Source organism: Pipistrellus hanaki (genome assembly GCF_964339955.1).
Source record: "Pipistrellus hanaki genome assembly, chromosome: 4".
NCBI lineage: Eukaryota > Metazoa > Chordata > Mammalia > Chiroptera > Vespertilionidae > Pipistrellus > Pipistrellus hanaki.
Window position 1 is genome coordinate 78,497,945 of NC_140506.1, and position 18,836 is coordinate 78,516,780.

Genomic DNA, 18,836 nt, shown 5'->3' on the forward strand with positions numbered 1-18,836 from the left:
AAAAGAATAAACTCTAAACAAATATTACAGGAACAATAAAGTCAATAGGACAGAGATTTTAAAATATGCATCATATAAAGGAAGACAAAGCCCAGACTCATCCAGTTACTTTAAAAAATTTTTTAAATATGTTTTATTGATTTTTAGAGCAAAAGGAAGGGAGAGGGCGAGAGAGAGAGAGAGAGAGAGAGAGAGAGAGACAGAGACAGAGACAGAGACATTGATCAGTTGCTTCCCCTTTACACCCTGACTGGAGACCAAACCTGAAAGCTGGGTATGTGCCCTCACCAGGAATTGAACCAGGAACCTTTCAGTGCATGGGATAATGCCCAAGCCACACCAGCCAGGGCAGATGCAACAGGGACCAGAGCGTTCTGAGTCCATAAAGATGTCAAAAAATAAAAAGATAAATACTGGTAAGTGATTGTCTTACTCTGCAAATTTAAACTGAATGTAATCAGCCATATAAAAGAGCATGGACCTTTTTTCTCCCAGGCGGCTGCCGAAGATGGCGGAGGGGCAGGTCCTGGTGCTAGATGGCCGAGGCCATCTCCTGGGCCGCCTGGCTGGTGGTTGTGCGTTGTGAGGGCATCAACATTTCTGGCAATTTCTACAGAAACAGGTTGAAGTACCTGGCCTTTCTCCGCAAATGAATGAACACCAGCCCATCCCGCGGCCCTTACCACTTCTGAGCCCCCAGCCGCATCTTCTGGCGGCCGGTGCGAGGCATGCTGCCCACAGACCGAGCGCGGCAGGCCGCCCTGGGCCGCCTCAAGGTGTTTGACGGGATCCCGCCGCCCTATGACAAGAAAAAGCGAATGGTGGTTCCCGCCGCCCTCAAGGTTGTGCATCTGAAGCCTGCCGGGAAGTTTGCCTACCTCGGGCGCCTGGCTCATGAGGTTGGCTGGAAGTACCAGGCCGTCACATCCACGCTGGAGAAGAGGAAGGAGAAGGCCAAGATCCACTACCGCAAGAAAAAGCAGCTCATGAGGCTACGGAAACAGGCTGAAAAGAACGTCGAGCCAAAACCGGTTTAGCTCAGTGGATAGAGCATCAGCCTGTGGACTGAAAGGTCCCGGGTTCGATTCCGGTCAAGGGCATGTACCTTGGTTGCGGGCACATCCCCAGTAGGGGGTGTGCAAAGAGGCAGCTGATTGATGATTCTCTCTCATCAATGTTTCTAACTATCCCTCTCTCTTTCTCTCTGTAAAAAAATCAATAAGATATATTAAAAAAAAAAAAAAAAAAAAAGAACATCGAGAAGAAAATTGACAAATTCACAGAGGTCCTCAAGACCCATGGACTCCTGGTCTGAGCCCAATAAAATTGACTGTTATTCCTCATGCTTGGCCTGGCCTGCCCTTCCTCCATCGCCGCCCTAGGATATGGGGAGCTCAGGGGCTGTTCCGGGGCCACAGGCACCTTACCCTGGGCCTTAGAAGGCTGGGGACACAGAAGGCGCCTTAGTCACTGCTATTTAAAGAGAGGCCTTTCGAAAGTTTTACGTGGCTCTGTCAGTTGGGCATACTTTGCCTGTGACCTACTCAGAGTTTTAGGAAAGCAGCAGCTGGAACAGCTAGTTCCCTTTAGCGTTTCTAAGCTGAAAAACTAAACTTCCCACAAGATACTAGCTGTTAGGATGTAGCAAATGCTCGGGGGCAGGATGGACCTGGGATTGTGCAGAGGGATTGACAGATGCACTGGCAGGACGGCAATCACAGTCTCGGGCATCGCACTTGCACGTTCCTGTACCTTGTGATCAGAAAATGAATAAATTATTTTTAAAGAAAAAAAAAGAAAAGCATGGAAATAGAGCTGCAGAGAGACAATTTCGACCTCCTCCCACTGAGTGTATGATCAGACAGTAGAGAAAACAGGACAAACAATTCCTTCCTTAAGATGCCATAAAAAGAAGGATGCCTTAAGAGGAAAACCAGAAAAATGTTTAAAATACGAATTTCTTAATTTTGGGGTTGGAAAAGTGGGGCGTCTTATGCATGGGGGTGTCTTATAACAGAAAAATATGGTACTTATTTATTTCTAATATATTTTTATTGATTTCAAAAAGGAAGGGAGAGGGAGACAGAAACATCAATGATGAGAGAGAATCATTGATTGGCTGCCTCCCACACACCCTTCACTAGGGATTGAGCCTGAAACCCCAGCATGTGCCCTTGAATCAAACCCAGAGCCCTTCAGTCTGCAGGCCGACACTCTGCCCACTGAGCCAAACTAGCTAGGGCGGACACCTTAAATTTCTTTAGCAACTACCAAGTGCCAGGCACATCGTAGGGCATTTTGTGTAATTGTGAGGGGTATAGGTTGAAGTTAAGAGAGTGGCTAATTTGGGCTTACCCTGCTTCTTACTAGTCATATGACTTTAGGCAATTATTTAACTCCTTTGAGCCTCAGTTTCCTCACCTGGAAAAATGGGCAGATAATGGTGCCAACCTCAGGGGGTGCTGTGGGGACTCAGCAAATTGATGCCTGGGGAGGACTTAGCACAGAATCTGGCCAGGAGGGTGCCCATTGATATGCTCTTAGTATCAAGAACCCTTGGTGATAAAAAAAAAAAAAAATACGTAGTATAGCCTGGCCAACATGACTCAGTATTTAAGTGTTGACTTATGGACCAGGAGATCATGATTTGATTCCAGGTCTGGGCACATGGCCACTCTCAGGCTCAATTCCTAGTAGGGGACATGCAGGAGGCAGCCAATCAATGATTCTCATCATTGATGTTTCTATCTCTCTCTCTCCCTCTCCCTTCCTCTCTGAAATCTATCTATCTATCTATCTATCTATCTATCATCTATCTATATATTTTAAACAATATGTGGTATATACATAGGATGAAAGCTTATTCATCCTTGATAAAGAAGAAAATCCTGCCATTTGTAACAACTAGAATGGAACTAGAGGACATTAAACTAAGTGAAATAAGCCAGACACAGAAGTCAAAAATTACATGATCTCATTTATGGTGGAAGCTGACATAGCCACATCCGTGGAACAGTGGTTGCCAGGGGCTGGAGGGAGGGACAAAGGGGAGATGTTGGTCAAAGGGTACAGAATTTCAGTGTGCACAGTATGTTCTGGAGCTTTTCTGTATAGAACAACATAAGGCCTGTGCCTAACAAAACTGTATTATATACTTAAAATTTTACTAAGAAGGTAGATCTCATGTTAAGTGCTCTTATCACAAAAGAGAAAAAACGCAAAGAGGGTAGAAGGAAATGAGGTGATGGATAACGTTATGGCATTGATAGTGATAGTTTCATGGCTGTATATCTGTCTCCCGATGCATCAGATTGTGTACATTAAATCTCCATATAGATATAGATTTAAAAATCCTCAGTGAGACCGGAATGGCCAGCTCTGAGCCTCAGGTGGGATCACTCTCTCTTCCCCCCTTTATACCTTTCTTCTTCCCAGCCCTGCACTTCCCCAGATCTCTAGTTGCCCTGTGGTGATGTGTGTGTGTGAGTGTGAGTGTGTGTGTGTTGTGGGAGCAGGGGGTGGTAAGAGGAAGGTGAAAGAAAACAACCAGGACAGTGGCTGGAGTTCAGTAAACATGCTTCCTGTGAAGTGGGCAGAAGGCCCCTGCTATGAGCTGTCTACTTGGTTTTCACTGCAAGCTTCATAATAATGCCTTCCATTTTTATTTATAACATGTTCCCCTGTCCACGAAGCTCACATCTGCCTGCTAATTGCCTCACTCCACTTCTCTAGCAATTCTGTGAAGGGACAGGATTCTCATCGCCATTTTATAAATTAAGCAAAAGAGGCTAAAGGTCACCCAGCAGAGCAGACACAGAACCCAGCTTGTCTGGCACAAGTTCAGGGCTTTCCTCTCCCACATCCTGCTGCAGACCAGCAGCTGATAAAGCTGTTTCTGAAATAGTTTAAGACCTAGAGCTGGAAACAAACAAACAAACAAAAACATTTTGAATTGGCCAAGAGAGGTTTTGAAAAATAACATGTCAAATCCTTGGCTTTTCTCCTGATGTGGCTGCTTGTCCCTCGTCCACTATTATCTTCACCCTGCTGTCCAGAAACAAAGCAGTGGACTAGCTAACTCATTCATTCATTCATTCATTCATTCATACATTTCCTATTATAGATGGCACTAGAGGCCTAGTGCATGAAATTCATGCACTGGAAGGGGGTCCTCAGCCTGGCCTACATTCTCTAGCATTCTGGGACCCCTCAGGGAATGTTGGGCCTAAGCCTGCAGTCAGAAATCCCTCTCCCAATCCAGGACGCTACAAGCACCAGTGACCATACTTTTCATACAGGTGAAAGGCTTCTTGCTGCTGTATGGGCAGCTACATTTTTTTGCCCTGACTATAAAAAGTAGTACATAACATGATCCCTCTGAGGCAGTCGTACCATTTCCCCCATCTTATGGATGGAAAAATTGAAGCAGAGAGAAGTTAATTGGCTTTGTTACACACTTATATGTCAGAATCAGGGCTGACCACATGCCAGAGTCCATGCATGTCATCGCTGCATCATCCTGTTTTTCCAGTGTTAGAGTAGCCTTGCCAGGTTTTAATTTTTAAATCTAAGAGACTGTTCCCAATATATAAGGTAGAGACCCTAGGCCTGGCCGGTGATTAGGGCTGATCTGTGGGGTGACTAGCAGGTAGGGGTTTGGGGGGGGTATCCCCGCTGGCACCCGCCTTGGTTGGTGACCTGGTGCTGCCTGCTGGGGTGGGGCACTCAATGCAACTCCTTCATTGAGTGTCTGCCTCCTGGTGGTAGTGCATGTCATAGTAACCGATTGTTCAGCCAGTTGTTCCACCGTTTGGTCAATTTGCATATTAGGGTTTTATTATAAAGAATTGTATCTGCCCTTCTCTCCCCAGTTCATATGTTGGAAGTCCTAATCCCCAATACTCCAGAATGTGACTGTATAGGGAGGGACAGAAGTAGGTTTCCAGTGGTTTGCATGGAAAACAATAAAATAATTACTAAGTAATAATATAAGAACCAACTCATTTTTCGTATGCACAACTATAAACCTACTTTTCTCCCCGTATTTGGAGATAGGGCCTTTAAGAAGAGATATTTAAGGTAAAATGAGGTCATATTGGTGGGACCTAAACCAATATAATGGGTGTCCTCACAACGAGAGGAGAATAGGACACAAACACATAAATAGAGAGGCAACCATGTGAGGAAAGAGCAAGAAGGTGGCCATCTGCAAACTAAGGAGAGAGGCCTCAGGAGAAACCAGACCTGCTGACACCTTAATCTTGGACTTTCAGCACTTTGAGAAAGAAATTTTGTGTTTAAGATTCCCAGTCTGTGCTATTTTGCTGTGGCAGCCTCAGGTGACTAATCCACTCACACATTCTTTCATTCCCACTTTTATATACGGTACACCTTTCTTCGTGCAGGCCTTTACTTAACTGTCACCCAGCAAGGCTTCCGTAGCACTATCTTTCAAGTTGCAACCCCATTTCCTCTGGCCTCACACCCCTAGTCCCTTCTCTGCTTCATTTTTCTCTAGCATTTATCACTATCTGGAAACCCATATATTTGCGTGTTTATTGCCACACAACAAGGGGAAGGATGTTTGTCTGTTTTGTTCACTGCTGCATTTTCAATGCCAAGGGCACAGTAGATGCTCAGTAAGTGTATATTGAATGAATGAGGTCATGCACCCACTCTACCAATCAACAGCATCTAAGCTATGCTTTAGCAGCAGTACTATGTCAGGGGCTGGGATATACCCGGGGGCCTAAGAATCTGTTTCCTATACTGGATGAGAGATACCACGTAGTATTCATTTCTGTAACCTCCACATCCACCCCGGGATTGGCCTGGAGGCAGAGCTGGACCATTCATTTGGGTGAATGGCCTCACTGTGGGGTCATGATGTGGCAGGTAATTTATTACTTATTTCTAATGAAGTGCCAAAGTCGGCAAACAGGAATAGAGGATGTAGCCTCCTCCTCCATTACTTGATTCAACTGCATGCTCCTGAGCATGAGCGATGCTTTGCAAGGAGAGACGTGCCCAGAATTCCTAGAGTGATCCACACTGCCCACCCTCCTGGCTTCCTTCCATCCAGGGCTTGGGGGGCATTGAGCTGTTGTTTTAGAACTACATGCATTTGCCTTTAATTTTACCCACGGAGATACGTTTACTGAGGTGGAAGACCAGCGGGGTTGGAAAAAGCATGAGCATGAACACTTTCTGGGGTGATGGGGATGACCTGTGTCTTCATAGGGGTTTGGATGGCACAGCTGTGTGCCTTTGAATAGGTTGCTTAAGATTAGTGCAAAGCACTCTATGTAATTTTACTTGTAAACAAATACGTACCCTAGGGAATGATAACCTTGGTGAAGTGTTTTTTTGTAAATATGTTTTTATTGATTTCAGGGAGGAAGAGTGAGGGAGGGAGAGATAGAAACAACAATCACTGATCAGCTGCCTCCTGCACGCCCCACCCTGGTGAAGTATTTAGAAGGAAGCCAACAATATCTGCAACTTCCTTTGGAATGCATCAAAACTCAGATGGATTAACAGATGGAAATCGGGATGGGCAGATTCGTGATAAAGGATGAAGTAAAATATTAGTGATGAAGCCTATGTAGACACCGTAAAATTCTTTAAACTCTTTGGCATGTTTGGACATTTTTATGACCAGACATTGGGGTGGAAAGCATGAGCAGAGCACTCCGTCTTTCTGGGAGGGGGGGATACACAGGTTTGTTGGACACGGTAGTAAGGGAGCCGGACAGGGAGTGAGACTGAAGTGCCGTTTTCAGAATAGGTTCCACCTGCTCCTGATTTGCTGCTCCTTCTTGATTGGAGAGTTGCAATGGTGATGGCATCTTAAACAGACAGACCTGTGCTACCCAATTTATTCCAATGCGTCTCAATTTATACAGTGGGTTGCAGGTACTTTAGCAAGCCTTGCAGTATTTCTAATATTTAATAGAATCATTATCAATATTAATAAAAATTAACAGTCTTTCTTGGAATTCGGGGACACTTATTCACTTATTCATTTTTCACCCACTCATCTCCTCTTTCCTTCTTTCTTCCTTCTCAATCTTTCTTTCACTAACTCCTTTAAGCGCTCATTCATGTAGAAGCAATTCTATGATTAACATAATAGAATTAGTATCAGACAAGTGAAATGTGCAATAGTGTTTTTATATTAATAATGTGTTAAAATCCACACAGCCTATGTGCTGTACTTTAAAATAATAAAGTTTATTTATGCTTCTTAATCAGTGACACATCTGGACAGGGTTGCCAGATATAGGAAATACAAATACAGAACCCTAGGTACATTTGAATTTCAGATGAACAGTAAATACTTTTTTAGTTTAAATATACTCATGAAATATTTGGGATATATTTATACTAAACATAATCATCATTTTTCAGAAATTCTATTGTAAATGGGCTTCCTGAATTTTTATTTGGCAACCCTACATGCAGATTCATCTCATGTATATTCCTTGTAAAATAGAAACCTGGAAAACATTAACATTGATTTTTTTAAAATCTTTTTACTTTGCAATAATTTTGTATTTACAGAAAAGTTGCAGTGATAGGCCAGGCAGTTCCAGCAGGCCCTTCACCTCATTCTCCAACGTTAACATTTGACAAAACCCTGGTGCATTTCACAAGACTGAGAAATCCATCGGTTACAGGAGGATTCACACTTTATTCGGACTTATCCTAAAGATCCACACTTTATTCGGACTTATCCAACTCCTCCACTGGTGTCCTTTTTCTGTCCCAGGGTCCAATCCACACCGCATTTAATAACTGACTTTCTTTTAAAGTGCCATAATTTTGGAAGTGAGGTCGGGTATGTTTATTCGCCTTTTCTTAATAAAAGGCAACTTTTTGAGATTTTTTAAATGACTGTTGTAAATTTTCATAGGCTGGCAAATGTTAGTAGGAGAACCATCGCGAAAAGAATTCAATCTTGAAGCACTGATTACTTTCTAAAAGGTTTTTGGTTTTGTTACAGCCTGGATGTGCTATGGGAGTGAATTGTATGCGTGAATGTCTCATGTAGCTGAGCCGCAATTATAGCAGCATTATTTATTGAGCAATTACGATGTGCCAAACATTGTGATGTTATTATTATCAGATCAAGAGCCCCATGAGGGCAGAGACAATCCTTTACTCGTGTTGGCAACCCCAGCATAGTATAAACATTTACCAAATAAATGAGGTATATAATTGTTTGCCCCAAGTCCATCACAACCAGTTTAACTGGTTTAGACGTTTAGATTTTTCATTAGTCAGACGAAGCTAAGTTATACTGTGGTAATAAATGAATCCCTGAATCTCCGTGACTTACCAAATGTTTATTTCTTATTCCTGCTACCTGTCTAACTTAGGGTAGTGGGGGCAGAGACTCAGGCTGACAAATGCCCATATACCTCAACCTCTGCATTCTTGGTCCCCAAAGTAGAGTAGGAAAGAACTGAAGGCTGCACCCTACTTTTTTTTTTTTTTAATCCTCACCCGAGGATGTGGAGAGAAAAAGAGAGAGAGAGAGAGAGAGAGAGAGAGAGAGAGAGAGAGAGAGAGAGAGAGAGAGAGAGAAATACTGATCGCCTGCCCTCCCATACTCGCCCCAACTGGGGATTGAAGCTGCACCCTAAGCATGTGCCCTAACCGGGAAATGAACCAGCGACCCTTTGGTGCGCAGGACAATGCTCAACCAACTGAGCCACTCCGGCCAGGCTGCATCCTTCCTCCTAAAGACATTGGTCACTTGTGCCACAGCCCTTTGGTTAGAACGAGTTAAATGGCCTCAGCTAGCTGCAAGGGGGCTGCGACCCCACAAAAGGGAGAAACGAAAGGGGGCTGGCTTGGTGCATACATGGCATCGTGTGCCATGTGTTAATTACTCTGGTTTAAGTGGAGCATACCGGTGATGTGCGCTAACCTTCTCCAAGGCGGAGAGAAATCCATTTCTGTCCACTTGCCAGCAGAGGTTGGCACCAAAAAGGTGCACTGTCAGGACCTATGGACTGAATAAATCAGACGAACCATCACCTCACTTTTTGCCTAGCTTTGGGAGGCACACGCTCTGAGTCATGTTTAATTCCCTTACTCCCAGGCAGAACCCTTTCAAAGACCCTAATTAGATTCTTAGAAGAAATAATACCCATCAGGCAAACAAATGACAGGATTTTGCCTGTGGAGCAAAACTCGGGCTGGGAAAATGCAATAGGAGGGTCCGTTCCCCGGGGGACTAGACAGATATGAGGGGAAAGGTCACGCCCATTCACAGCGGGCACAATGCCCACAGACAGTGCCCTTCAAGGACCAGCGCCCTGCTCGCTGTTCGTCTGACAGGGAAGAGAGGACACGCTTATGGAACTGCAAGGACACTCTGTTTCTGATCAGTTAAGCCTCAGAGATAAATTAAGTTCTGATCAATGAAGCTCCAAATTGTTGGCAAGGGCTGTGCTATGCGAAATACGGGGAATTCCAGAACCATCTCTCTGCTGCACTTTGGCAAAGCACCAGCCGTTCACCTTGGTGCTCTGGCCCGTTCATCATCCCCTTGTGTGGATGCACACGGGTTGTCACAGTATCACAGGGTGTCACCTGGGACCTCAGAATCATTTGAGAACAACCAGCTCAATTTGCAGACGAGGACAATGGAGACCAGACAGGTTACACCCAGCTCGGTTTAATGTCTGTCAATAAGCAGGCTGTGCTCACGGAGCTTACAGGGTACGATTAACACAGGCTCCGTGTGAGTGACGCCTCCGGGGATAGTCCTGTTTTCTTCCTCGGTGAACACAAAACGACCTCTTGTTGATTTGAATGAAGAATGTGTGTACATTTCAAGTATCATTCAACTGAGATGATTTGAAGAAGGTTAGCATAGCTTTGTAAATTGTAATTCTCAGAATCCTGACGAGTCCCATATTTTTTATTTCCTTTTTAAAAAGTCAGGATTTTATTGCAGCTACAAGTAAGAGCTCCGACTCTGGAATCAGACAGAAATGTGATCTGACTCCTAATTAGCTACGACCTTAGGCAAATCACTTCAGCTCTCTAACATGAGGCTCTTCGTTAGTAATATGAACATAGTATTATGCCTGGGTGGGACAATGTTACCTACAAATTACCCATCTTCCCCACCCCAACCTGGCTTCTTTGCCTACTCTGGATTTGTTGTAGGCAGGAATGGGCTTGCCTTAGACTATGGATCATGATTGGGTTCAGGGCAATCAATCTTGCAATCCCATTCCCTGCTTTTTGAGACTCCTTTGCAGCTAGGGGTAGCCATGTGATCTGTTCTGACCAATGGGAATATTGCTTTACTTTCAGGAGATTCAATTACACTTGGTTTCCATTTCATTCTTTAAAGCAGTGTTTTTCAACCTTTTTTGGGCAAAGGCACACTTGTTTCATGAAAAAAATCACGAGGCACACCACCATTAGAAAATGTTAAAAAATTTAACTCTGTGCCTATATTGACTATATATAAAGTAATTCTCTTGAATAGGAATCAAATAAACACAAAGAAAGTATTTTATAATTACTTTATTATGAAATATTAAGTAAACAAAATAGTGAAAAATTATAAAATTCTTGTCTTGTCTGCACCTACGGCACACCAGGCAACATCTCGCGGCACACTAGTGTGCCGCGGAACAGCGGTTGAAAAACGCTGCTTTAAAGAATTAGATAGGTCTTGAAGGGGAGTCCAGTTGGTAAGAGAATCCATCTGTGCCAGTGGCTCTCTTATATGACCTGGGGCTAGACACTTGCCTTTGGGATCTTGGTTTTCTCATGTAAAGTGAGGAGGGTTGGATAGTATCTGGCAGATTATTTATTTATTCGTATGTAGTATAGGCAGAGAGTACTCTTCAGACCTCAAGCCTGGCCACCCACTGCCCAACACCCTTTTAGCTTCTCTCCAAGGGGAAGGTGCTAATGGGCTCCCTCAGAGTCTGGGACACTCCTGGGGCCATGTGTCTTAGTGTGAGGGGTCACTGTGTGGCAATGGCTGTAGCTCTGCTCTGCCTCCTCCCCCACTTCTCGAGGCTGGGTAGGACCACGATCTAACACCTGCTTGAAATTTTGTACATTCCTTTAAACATTGGCTACAGGATTGGGTTATATATTAAAGTTGATAAGACTCTAAGACTAAGTTCATGGTTGGGTTGGGGGATTAGGAAAACTGTTTGAGTCTGGAGTTTAAACCAAGTGCTCTAATTTAATATTTTTCTAGAGAGTTCTGCATTTGGTGATTATTAAGCCCAGGGTCAACTTTTAATAAGTGTCCAACCTACTATTCCTTTAATATGGCTCCCTGAGGAACTTTGGGAGTGGGGTGAATGGGAGGGAAAGTATAAGGAGATTGACAGGGGCAAGATATAGGCATCCCTGGATCCTAGTTTCAATAGCATCAACAATATTAGCAAAATCTCAATGCAAACTAATTCCTATTAAACTTTTAACAAATATTTCACAAGCACCCATTTTATGCTATGCCAGCCATCTCTGATGTTCTAAGATGCTAAAATTCTACCCCATTGATTAGGATGGACATTGAACCCCAAATTCCCATCTTCCCAGTGGTTTGTGGTTTCTACTCCTGAGACTGAATACCAGTGGTGACTCCGAGGAACAGTGTTTTAGGAGGGGCTGGGAAATCCCCATATTTCAGCACAGCCTCCTCTCCAGTGCTCTAAGCCGTCTCCAGCCCTTCCTTTTTCTGCAGGATAGTTTGCACTTTCTGACCTCCCATTTGGTTTATTGAGGGAAATTTGTGTCTTGAGCTTCAGATCTTAACTCTGAACCCACTAATATCTAGAACAATGGGTAGTTACATCCACTTGACATTGGTCCTCACTGAAACCACTTAGGTTGGTGTATCTTTGATTACCCTCCCCATGATAATCTTCAAGTTGATTAATTTTAATGGAATTTGAGCCTGCAAAAGGCATTAAAATGCACTTTAAGATAAGAATGCTTTCATTCCCTCTGTTTCCAGCATCCAAGACTCTGGGGGTCAGAAATGGGATGATCAAACTTTATTTGGTGTAGCAGAAAGGGCAGGAACTGTGCTCACTGTTACACCTGGATTCAGATCCCAGCTCTGCCACTTATGAGCTGTCTGATTTGGGACAATATCTCTTGGCCTCAATTTTTTCTTGAAAAGTGGGTATTGTATTAAAGGGCAGTGTCTGGGCACAGAGTACGTACTCATAAAATGAAAATGGTTATTATTAAACACTGTCAAGTGGCGGCAGCCATGGTGATTGGGGCTCCATTCAGAAAGCCACTTATCATCTTCAACAAAAACTGCTGGACAAAGATGAAGGTATACATTACAAGACATACTTTTAAATTGTATATCTCCTTTTCCTCACAGAGCCTCTAGTCTCAGAGATATTTGGATTTCAGCTTGCAGGAGAAGGTGCTTTTTTAAGTTTCTAATAATGGATAAGAGTGGGGCTGGGGTGAAGGGAGAAGGGTGCAGGAGTGACTCAGGGAAGGAGATGAGGTACTAGAGTCCTCTAGGTGGGATAAGGAAGAATAATTTATGTCATGAAGACAATGCCCATTTAATAGCCATGACACAGAAACCTCTTTTCAGAAAGATCTCATGCTTGGTTCGATGTGCTGTCATTATCATCTTGAAATTATCAATAATTTTAATTAAGGGCCCTGAATTTTCATTTTGCACTGAGCTCTGAAAATGTGCTTATGAGGCCAGTCCTGCATAAGGATAAGGGCGAGGAATGGAAGGAGCTAGAGGTATCCCAGAATCAGCACTTTTTGATCCCCTTGAGAGGAAGGAGGACTTGGATGTGTATGCGAGCCTAAGAATGGGGAATCTTTTGTCCCTGACTGAGGTGGATCCGATATGGCCAGGAAGGCTGTTGGGGAGCACATGAGACTTGGTTGGAAAGTTTGTGAGAACATTCTGAGAAAAGGGAAGTGTGTGGGAAGCTGCCTGCCCTGTTTATTGGAATTATGACTTAGGGGAGTGTTGAAGGTGGCACCTCTAATTATTCCTTGACTTTTCCAAACAGTCCTGTGCATATGCAGACCCGCAGGTGCTTACTGGAATCTTTATGCCTCATTTTTGGGTGCCCTTGCCTAGAAAACAATGCAAACACATGTGTGTCCCCCCAAGATTACTCATCCCACTGATTGTATCTAAAGATAATAACTTCAATGAAAGCCTAAGGAGGCAGGCAATGGGGGCTGTCTGGTTGCTATAGCCAGGCAGTCCCTTAGCTTCTCTTTCACAGAAAATGTTCTTTCAGAGTAATCCATTCATCTGTGGCTCAGGGTCTGCTAGTCAACCCTGGAAGAAGGCATTTCCCTATGAGCAACTGTTAGACTGGCACCTATGGCAGATTTATGCCATCAGAAGTCTGCACTGGCTGCCCTCACCCATAGGACATTTTGCTCTATTATGATTTTTTTCTGCACATAGGAATAATATAATAACTATATACTGCTTCTGCCTTCTCAGCATCCTTATTTCCTTTGCAGGAACTCTCCTTCTCTTTTCCATGTGTTTCCAGGGGAACTGTTAATCATGGTGTGCTGTCCTCAGCCCATGGACAGGTGACCCAGGCTGGGCCAATCACAGGGCTACATCCCCCGTCAGGTCTGTGAGGGAGGCAGGGTGGCAGTTTAGGGGCTAGCAAAGTTGAAATCATCTCCATCCTCTGATTGCATTGATATGGAAATTGTAGTCACTGAAAGACAGACTAATCAGAGTAGTTCACTCTTCCTTAATTCTCCGTGATCACAATGCAACTGTTCCTGTTGCTGCCTGAATGTGGGAATCATCAATTGCTCTGATGGGCACAGATCCCTGCAGCTGTGCAGCTCACTCAGGGAGGGGGTCAGACAACACAGAGCCTGAAAACGACCAGGAAACCACTGCAAAAGTCCAGGAGAGCACCACCCCTTTTATTGCTATAGGGAAGAAATAGGCCTATTTGTTTTGTTTATATAGTAAGTTAGTTCATTGATATTATTTGGGAACCAATAGGTGCTTTTCTTTGGACTTCCATGGAAACAGCTATCTAAAAAGTAAGGAAGCATAATTCTCAGAGAATTTAAGAGAAGATCCTTACGACATGGAACCATGCAAGGGCTTTTTATTTCATTTTATTTTATTTAAAAAATCAGCTTTGTAGACATATAACTTGCATACCTTAAAAGCCACTCATTTTAGGTGTACTATTTAATGATTTACCATCACAATTTTAGAACATTTTCATCTCCCTCCCTCAAATTTCTTGTGCCTATCTGCATACATGCCCCATCCCCGCTCCCAGCCCCTGGCAACCACTAATCTACTTTTTCTCTCTATAGATTTGCCTTTTCTGGATATATCTTATAAACAGAATGATATAATACGTGTTTGGTTTTTATCTGGCTTCTTTCATTTAGTAAAATGTGTTTGAGGTTCATCTATGTTGTAGCTATATGAGTAGTTGATAGTTCCTTTCTTTTTATTGCTGTAAATTACCCCATTGTATGCCAACACCACGTTTTGTTTTATCCATTCATCCATGTGAGCATTTGGGTTGTTTCCACTTTGGGGCAATTATGAATAATGCAACTCTGAATGTTCCCATACAAATCCTCACATAGAGCGATGGCTCTTTAGACAATGCTGGATTCTTCTTTCTCACCACAGTGAGGCAAGCTCTTTCTTGGGAGAACTTTTGTGAACCTTGCTTGAGAATAATGGATAGGGTGCTAACACTCATCTGCCGCTCTTGAGAAGCCACAGTTGTTATAGAGAGTGTCAGAAGGTCTTAGTCCCTAAATAAGGGATTTTCCCATATTTCCCTTAGCAAGGCAGGACTAACACCCAAAATGGGCCAATGAGTCCTTTGATTGATCCGTATATGGATATATGGAAAGATCTCTTTTCTCCTTGGGGTTGCTGTGCTGAGAAAAATGTAAATTTGGTGTTCACTAGTGCCACTTGTTCTCTCTGTGGAAGGAGACTGTCAGCAGAATTTATTCAATAATATAATACTTCTAGGTGTGAGGCACTGTCTGTGTATTATAATAATAGCTGTGCAAGAATTGGGCAAAAATACCTAGAGCTTATCTCTGGTTGGGGAGACCAGGAAAAATCTAAGATGTGTTTGTTACATGGTGATATGTATTATGGAGAAAAATGGAGCAGGGGAGGGAAGCAGGGAGTTCCTGGGACATTGTAGAGGCTGCTATTTTGAAGAGGGGAGAGCTGGGGAAGATCAGATTGAGAAGGTGATGTTTCGGCAAACCCTAGGAAGCTACCTAACAAATTACCACAGATTTAGCTGCTTAAAACAACACACATTTATTGTCTCACAGCTTATGAGGGTTAGGAGTCTGGGTGTGGCTTAGCTGGATACTCTGCTTCAGGGTCTCCCACAGTCAGCTTTAATTAAGTCGGCTTGGGTTGGGGTCCTACCCAAAGGCTCAACTGGGATAGGATCTGCTTCCAAGCTATCCTATCTAATAAAGATGGAGTATGCAAATTGATTGTAACCCCACGACAAAGATGGCAGCGCCCACAGCCAATAAGGAGGGAATATGCAAATTGACATGATAAAGCGAGTGGCGGAAAGGTGGCTCCAGCCGGAGCAAAGGAAGTGCCGGCAGCCAGGGGAAGGAAGGCCTATTCTTGCACAAATCTTCGTGCATCGGGCCTCTAGTACGTTATAAGAGTCTCAGTTCCTCAAGGGCTTTTGGCCTGAGGGTCTCAATTCCTACCTAAGCATCCTCATTTCCTTGCTGCATGTGTCTCTCCACAGTAACTTGTATCATCAAAGCCAGCAAGGGAAAGAGTTTGCCACCAATAAAGAAAGTATTGCTTTGTGTAACATAACCACAAAAGTGACATTCCAACAACAGCTGTGATAGGTCTTGCCTAGACTCAGTGGGAGGAGATTTTTCAGGGATGTCAGTACCAGGAAGCAGGATCATTATGGGCCTTCTTAGAAGCCGCCTGTTAGTGAGTCATGGGGGACCTCGGGAGGGGAGGTGTAAGAGGCAGAAGGAACAAGTGCAGAGACCCTGGGATTGCGGGGGGGGGGGGGGGGAGAGCAAGTGTGGCTGGTGTGCACTGAGCAAGGGGTAAGGGAGTGGAGACAGGGACAGAGGGATAGGTAATAGGGCCCAGGTTATGTGGGACCCTTTTGACTTTTACTTTATTGAGATGGTAATCACTGGAGGGTTTTGAGCAGAGGAATGACATGAGCTGACATTATTCTAGACTAGGGGTGTCGAACTCAATCAGAGAAGGGGCCAAAATCTAAAATCCAGCCTAAATCGCGGGCCGAATGGTTTACTGAACAGTCATAAACTGACAATGTCATAAACTGACAGTGGAGTGCAGTGATGACAGCGCGGTGCGGGCCACATTGCAAGGCCTGGCGGGCTGGATTTGGCCCGCGGGCCTTGTGTTTGACACATGTGTTCTAGATCCTTGATACTCAAACTGGTCTGTGGACCCGCAGCATTGCCATCACTTAAAGCTTGTTAGAAATGCAGCATCTCAGGCCCCACCCCAGACCTACAGAATCCAAATCTGCATTTAATAATATTCCCCAGGTAAGTGACTGCACAGGCAGGTCGGAACCTTAGAGTGGCATCGGAATCACCTGGAGGGGTTGTTGAAACACAGCCTTCCCAAGGCTGGTGTAAGGTAAGGCAGATTAGAAAAATGCATGAGAAGCACTAGTGCATCACAGTTCAGAACCCCGGGTTTCTGAGTCAGCAGGTGCATTTCTAGCAAGGTCCCAGATGAGCCTGATGCTGCTGGTCCAGGGACCATACTTTGAGAACCACTGGTCTACAGTGTGCCCGGTGCCGGGGCTGAGGCCTGAGTAAGACAAAACCCTGTCTTCAAGGTCCTCACCATATTGGGCCTTTCTCCCAGCCTCTGAGGAAGAACAACCTGTCAGAGCCAAAGCTCTTCCCTTGTCATAAATCCTAGGAAGGCAGGTTTCGTATGCTGCCCCTGGGGCCCCATCAGTGCCCTCACGCTCAGGCCCACCCTGGTGTTGCTCTCTTTCTGCAGTCAGTCCCAACTCTGTGTTTCCCAGCCGCGCAGAGAGCGGGAACAGGTGGTCACCAGCTCCCTGCTGTTCACTCTTCATATGTGTGCAGCCCGTTATTAAATCGCCCTCAGATTTTCCTTCTCAAAGACTAAATAATTAGCTACCCTTTTCTGAATCATGGGGTGGAGAGGGATTGGCTGACTGTAGCTACCAGCCTCTGACAGGATCATATGTGGTGGAAATTCGTGAACCAGTGTGGGGGCTGGGGGTAAGATGGGGTGGAGGCTTCCAAGGTTAGACCACTAGACTCCTTCATCTAAGCAAGATCCTTAGAAGAGATGCTGGCAGACAGCATGCAAAACCAGGAGATGTCCGGTGGGACGCAGGAATCAGCTGGAGGTCAGCCATCTCGGGTGAGTCAGACATCTTCAGGGACTACGGGCACCATCAGGCTTACCCCCACCTCAGGGTGGTCTCCCACCCTGACCCATTCTAATCGATGGGACAGCTCTCACGGGGCAGCCCGGCTGGTGGTGATCAGCCTCCTAGATAGGAAGTGTCTGAACATCACAAAGATGATGTCCTGGCATGCCCAAGGTCAAGGTCAAACTTTGGACTACCTGAGTCAGCATCTTCTGGGAGGCTTGTTGGGAAGCAGACCTTCAGACCCTACTCCTAAACCTACTGCATCAGAGTCTTCTGGTGAGGAGTCTGACGATAGGGAGTTTAACAAGGCAGGCCCCGCCCCACTTCCCCTACTCCTACTTAGACGCACAATCAAGTTTGAGAAGGACTGTCCTAGTGTGATATGGCTCTTTCTATTCTCAATCTTGGCCACTAACAAAGAAGGAAAACTGTTCAGAGTAAATAAAGTGCCGAGTACAGCTACTAGTAAAATATGGACTTGTCTGTGTGGTGTGTTTATATTTTGAAAATAAAAAATATTGGGTCGGCAGCTAAGTAATTGCGGGTTTCACACATATATGGCTTCAGTTGAATTTTTATGTTTGCAGACGTAGTACAAATGTAAAACACATTTTGTTATTGATAGTTGGCTATTCAGCTGTTAATCAGTAAAAAAAGTTTTTTGATCTGTTTTGTAGTTTTCGTTTGGCGTTCGTTGAAAAATGGAAAATCAAAAGGAACATTTTCGTCATATTTTGCTTTTTTATTTTCGCAAAGGGAAAACGCATCGCAAGCTCATAAAAAGTTATGTGCTGTTTATGGTGACGAAGCCTTAAAAGAACAGCAGTGTCAAAATTGGTTTGCCAAATTTCGTTCTGGTGATTTTTCACTCAAAGATGAAAAACGCTCTGGTAGTCCAGTTGAAGTTGATGACGCCCTAATCAAAGCAATAATCAATTCAGACTGTCACAGTACAACACGTGAGATTGCAGAGAAGCTTCATGTATCACATACATGCATCGAAAATCACTTAAAACAACTTGGCTATGTTCAAAAACTCGATACATGGGTTCCTCACGAACTGAAAGAATCACAGTTAACGCAACGCATTAGCAGCTGCGATTTACTAAAGAAACGTAATGAAAATGATCCATTTTTAAAACGACTGATAACTGGCGATGAAAAATGGGTTGTTTACAACAATATCAAGCGGAAAAGATCGTGGAGCAGGCCAGGTGAACCAACTCAAACAACATCAAAAGCTGATATTCATCAAAAGAAGGTTTTGTTATCAGTTTGGTGGGATTACAAAGGAATTGTCTACTTTGAACTCTTACCACCCAACCGAACGATCAATTCTGATGTCTACATTGAACAACTAACGAA

The 18,836-nt window shown here is 44.2% G+C and overlaps 1 pseudogene across 1 annotated transcript; it reads left to right on the plus strand.

Moving 5' to 3' along the window:
• The first annotated feature begins 338 nt into the window (after positions 1 to 338).
• On the plus strand, positions 339 to 1,343 carry LOC311620939 (large ribosomal subunit protein uL13-like; annotated as a pseudogene). The gene is made up of 2 exons: positions 339 to 1,013; positions 1,253 to 1,343. The product of its transcript is annotated as a large ribosomal subunit protein uL13-like (transcript).
• The last annotated feature ends 17,493 nt before the right edge of the window (positions 1,344 to 18,836 follow it).